Source organism: Canis aureus, chromosome 16, assembly GCF_053574225.1.
Source record: "Canis aureus isolate CA01 chromosome 16, VMU_Caureus_v.1.0, whole genome shotgun sequence".
Lineage (NCBI taxonomy): Eukaryota > Metazoa > Chordata > Mammalia > Carnivora > Canidae > Canis > Canis aureus.
In genome coordinates, this window is record NC_135626.1 from 21,503,881 (window position 1) to 21,511,978 (window position 8,098).

Here is an 8,098-nt window from a genome sequence, read left to right on the forward strand (position 1 = left end):
TCCATCCTAGACCTTTAAGAAGTTATGTATTCCCAATCACCTTGAAACCACCTGTGCATACAAGTGAAAAAAGACATCCCAAAAGGGTTCATAGCACTAGCTCTGGCCTCTGTACTGCTTTCCCCTGACTCAGTTTCCTTCTGGTCCCAGCTTCTCAGTTTTGTTCCTGCTTCTATGCCTGCTCTGTATAACTCTACTGGATCATGTGCATTCTGTCCCTGCCCAGGAACTTCAGAAATATGTCCAATTCTTTTTCTCTTCCCCCTCAGAATCTAACTCCTGGCCAGTCCACTTGATGCTCAGCAAAGAGATGGTTTGGTCCCACTAGACTGGTTGGCTCAGAGAACATCTGAGGACTGAGTGTGTTCTGCTCTCCTTCTCTCTGACACTAGCTCTGGGAAGATTGGTATGATGACTTTGAGTCACATTTGTCCTTTCCATGTTTTTGATCAGCTTCATTTCTGAAAAATATTGCTCACGGGACCAATTGGTGATCATTAGAGCGAGAGAGCTCTTCAAAGCTTCCTTTCTGTGTTAGGAGAAATTACCTGGATGGGATTGTTGAGCTAGCTGACTGACTCTGGGATTTAGTCATTTGAAAGAGTTAGCTGTTGACAGATGACACTTGCCTTTTAGAAACTTGGTAAAACAAGCCTTGTATTGTGGGTTCTTGTTAATTTAGTGGCTCTTTTTTTGTTTTTTTTGGGTTTTTTTTTTTAAGATTTCATTTATTTATTCATGAGGGGGCCAGGTGTGGGCAGAGGCAGAAGCAGGCTCCATGCAGGGAGCCTGATGCAGGACTCGATCCCCGGACTCCAGGATCACGCCCTGGACTGAAGGCAGTTGCTAAACTGCTGAGCCACCCAGGGATCCCCAATCCAGTGGCTCTTGGCTAGTTCCCTACCTTTTGGCTCTGAGAAAAGTCTTAACTTCACCCCTCACCAGAGTTGCCTTTCAGAAGCAACATCCATGCACATTTCAGCTAAATCATATAAGCATTTTGTTTTTATTTCATCTTTAAAAATGTTCTCTCCTTTTCCTTTTTTTTTTATTTTAATCAAGTCTTTTGTGCTGGGAACAATACTAGATGACGTGAAAATGAAGAAGTAAATTAGATTTGATCACTTGTACTCAAATCACATGGTAGAGGAGACACACACCATAAATAGTTACCTTTATGATACTGCTTGTTTTTAGAGAGGCACTGTGTGCAGTGAAAGTACAAAAACGGGGTTCATTTTTGGCTAAAGAAAACCAGGAAGTCTTATGGAAAGAGACGTTGCCTTTTCTGCATGGAAAAGTCAGGAATGGTCTGACTTTGAGAGAATAACCACATCTGAAAATATAACACAGGAAATACATGGTACTTAGGTGGGTGCAAATGTTAGCACATCTCTTAGATAACCACAATGAAGGTCCTGTGAACACTAATTACGGTAACAACAAACGTCTTTTGAATACTGTGTGCCAAACACCCTATTGCATCATCAAGTTCAGTGAAATCCTCCCAATAGCCCATGAAGTGATGGTATATCCCCATTTTACAGATGAGTACACTGTGGTTTAGAGAGATGAGGTAATTTGGTCAAGGTCTTTCAGTGCTGGAATGTGAGTTCAGGAATTTACACCGGTGACTGTTAGCCGGTATTACTTGTTGAACACCCACTGTGCATAAGTCATCTTTTTCATCTTTAAAACAATCCTATAAAGCGGAGGATGAACGTGTCAAGAGGTGAATTTTGCACATTTATACAGTCATTAAATAGAAGGACTCGGATTAGAAAGCAGGTCTGTCTGAATTTCTAAGCCCATCTTCTTTTGACTTTGCCAAATTCTTCCTCCTTCATTGGATCCTTCAACGTCTTAACCTAAAGGGATGGCAGTAAACATGGCAGTTCCAGACAGGCTGTCTGCAGAGAACCTGTGCAGTTCTGTAATGGAATAATTGCTCCACATTTGCTTAGGGCTGGAGGTGCAAATGGCACAAATGATTGCCCAGAGATGGAAAGAAACAAGGAAACATGCATTCATAGGGGCCAGCCAGGAGAATGACAGGTTGGGTGGAGAGGTGGTAAGACAGGCTGCTTGCTCTGGGGTTCAGCAGCCCTAGGTGACTTTGGCCTAGTCACTTTCCCTCCTGAGCCCCAGTTTTCTAGAGTGTGGAATGGAAATGCTAACACCTCTCTTGTAGGATTATGGAGAAGAACAAATGAGCCAGCCTGGAGCACAGAGCCCATGGACATGCAATAATCAGTAAGTACCTTCTTGCTGCCCTGTTTACTTTGGCTCCCGTGGCTCTGATCAGGCTTTGGAGAAAAAAAGGTTCATTTCTTGAGCAGGAAGATTCTGATTTCAAAAGGGAGGCCCCGGGGCACACAGATTGGCATGGGGGACTCTGGCATAATATCCATCTATTTGGTTCTTTCTTCAGGCCAGAATGCTGGTTTCAGGAGCCTTCATGCAAGCACTAAATCCACCTAATTGCTTTGAAAAGCATGGGGTAGATAAATATCCCATCAGCCCACCGCTGTAATAACGCCAGTGACATTTATGCCTGAGATGAAGAATGCAGGATGAACGGTGATCAGACCCCAGGTACCCTGCAGTGATTGACAGCCCAGACAAGGCACCCCCCTGAGCCAGGAAATGCCAGCCTCTGGGTGGGGTGAGGGCTGGGGGGTGCAGTAAGCGGGGATGAATGTCACGTGGGGCTTCTGGAAGTAGATCAGGTTTGTCCAGGATATGAAGTGGAAAGAAGGCTGTCTGGGCAAGTTACATAACCTCTCCAAACCTCTGGATTATGTCTGTGAGAGGAACACCATGATGCTTTGGGCACAAAATAAATGAGAGGAATAAATGAAGAACCTAGCACTATTCCTGCAGAGCTGTCAGAGCTCCAACGCGTTCATATTTTTCCTTTCTCCTGGAATCGCCTCTTTCTTTGCTCTCAAGAGTCCAAGACCTGTGCATGCCCCATTCACAAACCCAGGAGTGCACTCCACTCATCTGTTCATTCGTTAATACTATTTTTCATTCTTTCACTAATTATGTTTCAGTCACCCAAAATGTGCCAGATTCTAACCTGGGATGCACATACAAAAAATAATCAGACCTTTGGCCTGCCCTTGAGTTGTTCAGAGGTTAACGGCGGACTGCGCATTGTCTCAGATAGGGTCCCAACAAGGAAAAGATGGCACACTCAGGTAAAGATAATCCAAGGAGAGTTTATTCACAAAGGGATTAATTATAAAGGGATGAGTGCAGTCACCAGCAGCAAGGCTGTCACCACCCCCAGGGCCGACGGGAAGGAAGAGACCCAATCTAGCAGGAAAGAGCTGCGCACAGCAGTCCACCTTCAGAGGAGCAGTAACCTTCTGTCCAGGGACACAGGCAGCCCAAGGTAACCTCCCAGGAAGGGAGCCCCATGGCTCCTCCGTCTCTCGAAACTTCTCTTATGCTCCACATTAGCTGACATGATCAGAAGCTCAAGGGCAATGAGCTCGTTGATTCGGTCCACAGCCCTGCCTTTCTCACCACCACCTGGACCCCCGAGATATTCTTTCCCCTTCCTCTTTGCGTGGCCAACTCTTAGCTGACCTTATGAAATCATGACCTACTGAAACATTCAGAAAGATGTAGAGAAGAAAAATCAGACACTCATGTACCCACTGCCTGTACTTAATAAATGTGAAGGTTTTGCCACATTTGCTTCAGACTCCTTTTAAGCAAGAAAACATTGTAGATATAATGGGAGCATCTTTTATACGTCTTCCCCTCCTGTAACACTATTTTGAAGTTAATGAGTATCTATCCATCCGTGCTTTTACATGTTTGTTAGATAGCTCTGCTTTAAGAATGTATATAATTATCATTGTATTATAGACATCCTTTCATAATTTGCTTTCTTCACTCAACATCATGTGGGTGTTTTGTTGTGGCTTTGTTGATTGAACATTGTCTTAAGAGAGTTTATTGCCGGATGGCTTCCCTCGAATGATGAGGGTCATGCAATGATATCTGGCCCAGACTTGACTTCAAAAGAGTGGCTTTCACAGAGATTTCAGAAGCACTACAAATTACAGTGACTTCCAAGTCTCCCTGCAGCTCCTCACCTTCCCAGTATAACGGTGTGGCTGTTCGCATTTGGACGCATTTGGACACGATGCTGGGAGGGAGGGCAATCTTGTTAAAAAGGAGGGGGAGGGGATCCCTGGGTGGCTTGGCGGTTTGGTGCCTGCCTTTGGCCCAGGGCGCGGTCCTGGAGTCCCGGGATCGAGTCCTGCGTCGGGCTCCCGGCGTGGAGCCTGCTTCTCCCTCTGCTTATGTCTCTGCCTCTCTCTCTCTCTATGTCTATCATAAATAAATAAAAATAATAAAATTTAAAAAAAAAGGAGGGGGAAAGGTGGCTGCTGCTGCTGCTGCCTGCACCCTCTCCCCTGGCAAGGCTCCTCCCGTTTTCCCACGTGGCCACCTGTACATCTCCAGCAGCTGCCCATAAACACTTCCTGTCCTCCTGCAGTTTGATCTCTTTCCCACATCTAGCATCATTATGACACCAAACTGCCCAGGCTTATGTGGACACTACCTCCCACTGAGAGGCGAGGTGTAAAGCTAGGAAGCAGCTAGTTGGTAACTGTTCTCAAAACAAAAAAAAAGCATGGGTCTATCGCCAAACATCACCCAATCCTGGCGCTTTGACTCTACTGTGGTTCAGGAGACTGCTGGTGCCCCAGAGGCCATTCTAACAAGGACCTACCCAGAGGGACGTATGGAATATCATGGCAAGAGGACTTCCCCTATTATCAAAACCAGGGACTGGGATTAAGAATACATCAGCACCACAACCACCATCACCACATTTATAATCAACATTATGTTTTCTAGCTACCTCAAGGATGACATATATAGATCTACTTCATTTATTTTAGTTGCTAAAATCAGATTCCATCGTATGAACATATCGCAGCTTATTTCTCCATTTCCCTGTTGATGGACGTTTAAACTTTTGGATCTTTTGCTATTATCAGCAATGCCGCAACATCTTTGACCTCATCTTTTAAAAAAATGTTCTGCAGGATATGTATATATTCAGAAGGATAATTGCTGGATCACATGATATGAGCTCTCTTTTTACCAATCTAAAATATTGCCAAATTCTTCCCCCAATGGATGTGTCCATTCACATTCATACCAGTAACATCGGAGGGTTCCTATTAGAACTTCATTTTTCAAAATTTCTTAATTCAGATTTGAGGACAGTAGAAATATATTGGGAGGCCACATGGTACGGTAGGAACAGTCCTGAATTTTGGGTCAATATGAGGAGATTCTGGCTCTAGCTCTGCCCCTGTCTTGCTGTAGTGCTGGTACAAACATGCTCCCCTCTCTGGGTCCCATTGTCTTTATTTATAAGTTGAGGGCATGGCCTATAATGTCTCTTTAGTTCCTTCTAGCCTTAACCTTTTGCAATCTATACTTCAAATAATAGCTGACTTAAAAGTAAACTCACTCCATTGACTCACTCACTCACTCATTCACATTGACTTGTTTCATCAGAACCTCATCATGCCCCACTGTATCCTAGACACTGGTTACCCACAGAAACACGGCCATGTCCCTGTCCTCAAGCACCTCACACTTGAATAGACAAGCAAATGGAGATGCTCTGACCATGGCATCTCAGGATGACCAGAAGGGCTTCATGTTGGAAGTTATGTTTTATGTTAGGGATGAATTGGTGTCAGCCAGACCAAATCCAAGGAAGGCCATTTCAGACAGAGAAAGGCATGGAAGCTAGAGGTGGTTTGGGATATTTGAGGATGGTAAGTAATACGGATTGACTATTTCAATTGGGATGTCACTGCCATCTTTCTATTCCATTTTTAAATTCCTTCAACAGTATTTACTGATTGCCATTTTATGCTAGCCACTCTGCTAGATGCTAGGGATAGGAGGTGAATAAAAATATCATAGTTTCTGTGCAGGGGGTAGTTTTCTGTCTGGTTGGGGGATGTATACAAACATTAAATGCACAACGAAGTAAGTATTGGGGAAAAGAATAGGGTGCTTTGAGCCATAATAGCATGCTGAAGTGATTTAAAAGAGGATAGGGCTAGGTCTTCTCTGAGGAAGTGAAAATTCCAATTAGGACCCAAAGGCTAGGAGGGAGCCACACATGAAGAGGGCAGGTGGATCCTATGGAGGAGGGAATGTCTGGAGCCCTGAAGGTCTCGCTCCATACATATGGAACTGAAAGGGGCCCTTGAGGGGGTGGAGCACAGCAACAGAGGAGCGAGAAAGCAAGAGATGAGACTGAGGAGGGAGGCTGAATGCAGGTCATGCCTCCTAAGGCCTGGTAAGCTGGGCTTCTCCTAAGAGCAACTGGAAGGAGTGACCACTGGCCCCTTCCTTTCTTTCTCCTTCCTTCTTATAAATGTCTCCTGATCATGCTATATGGAGAGTCTAGGCATCCAATTCAGCTTGGCTCTCCATCCTAAACCCAGCCATCCTCATGAACAACTGTAGGAGCCCTCAACCCCAAAGACTTCCCTCCATGCCCCCTTCTTGCCCCCTACCCCAATCCCCAAGGCCATACTTGTACCTGGCCATCACCAGGAAAGTCTCCACTTGTAGAATCTCATACCCACACCTCCTTCTCTCCCCCACTGAGACTTCCTCGCTTCCCCTTCTGTTTCTTCCCTTGGCTTTCCTTCCAAGGTTGCTCTTTGACCTCTTCAAGACCCCCAGTCCTTAACTTCTCAACCATCCTCTGTCAATCGCTTTTTCACTCCTCCTCTCTGGCCTGGTCTTCACTAGTCCATCCCATGAGCCATCAACCTTTCTGTGCCCATGTCTTCATCTCCCTGTGCCTGTTCTGCAAAATTCCAATTGTGCCTAAATTGAACTCTTTTCCTGTCCTCTTATGCCTGGGCTGCTGAAGGCAAGTGCTGCAGGTGTGCCCCTTCATGAATCCATGCTTTCTGATGCATGAATCCATCAACAGCCTGGGGTGCTCCCTGTTCTGGGCCATCCTGACTGTCCATTTCTCCCACACTTGCTCATTCTTCATAGTGGTTATTTCCAATCCTCATTCCTCTCCCCCGAACTTCTTCTTCCTGTCCTCTCAACAGATGACCTCGCTTCCTACTTTGAAGTAAAAATAGAAGCCATCAGACAAGAATTCCCTCAACTGCTTGGCACAACACCTACCAATTAACCTGTATTTGTGCTCTTTTCCATCCATCCCTTTGTGAGTGGCTGATCCTCAACCTGTGCTCTGAATCCCAAAGTTTTCTCCCTTCATGAAGAGGCTGCTCCATTGATTATCCATTCACTAGAACGAAGAGTCCATAAATCTTTGTCCTTGCTCTGTCCCTTGTGCCTGAAACACTACCGGGCACATAACAGGTGTCTGAGAAATATTTGTTGAATGATTTCTCTCTTCTCTGCCTTCAACCTCTGTCTCTCTATTGATTCATTGCACCAGCATTTCAACCTGCTCAAGGCTTGTTCACCCTTAAAAAAACAAAACAAAACAAAAACAAACCCAAACCACAACAAACAGCTCTTGACCTGGTGCAGCTCTCTCCCTGGATCCCCAGCTACAGCTCTAGCTCTGGTCTCCCTCACTGAGCACACACTTGACCAATTTGCTTGAGCCCCTGTCCCGCTCCATCTCCTTCCATTAACCGCACTGTTCACACTACCTGGATTCACCCTCTCAAGGAAATTGCTGTTCCCTGGATAACCTCATTTGCATGCTTTTCATGTCTCAGAGTACCTGACCTCTGGCAGTGGTTGGCTCTGCTGTCCTCTCCTTTCTTTGGAAGCACTCTGTCTCGACATCCGTGACCATGCTTGGGTCTGCCCTCCCTGACTTTTCCCGCCTCTGAACCACTCCATGCTCCAGCCAGCCAGATCTCTCTAATGCAGATCGGATCCTGGCATTCCCTCTGAGCCTTTGTTATTGCTCTGCTGTCCTCTGGATGATGTCCACATTCCTTCCAGGTGGTGGTCAGACTCTGCCTACCCCACCTCTCCATGTTCCGTCTGGAGCCTCACTTCTGGCATGCGGGCACTAGTCTGTTAGAGGCCTCTG

At 45.7% G+C, this 8,098-nt stretch overlaps 1 protein-coding gene and 1 long non-coding RNA gene across 7 annotated transcripts in view; one reads left to right on the plus strand and one right to left on the minus strand.

Annotated features, from left to right (window-relative positions):
- Positions 1-3,695, plus strand: part of LOC144286109 (uncharacterized) — a 101,445-nt gene extending 97,750 nt beyond the window's left edge. For all 5 annotated transcript variants that reach the window (XR_013354213.1, XR_013354211.1, XR_013354212.1 and 2 more), the window contains 2 exons: positions 2,192-2,253; positions 2,432-3,695. This is a non-coding gene — a long non-coding RNA (uncharacterized LOC144286109). The remainder of the gene's footprint in view (positions 1-2,191; positions 2,254-2,431) is intronic.
- ASIC2 (acid sensing ion channel subunit 2) overlaps positions 1-8,098 on the minus strand; it is a 994,452-nt gene that overhangs the window by 424,062 nt on the left and 562,292 nt on the right. The window lies entirely within an intron of this gene.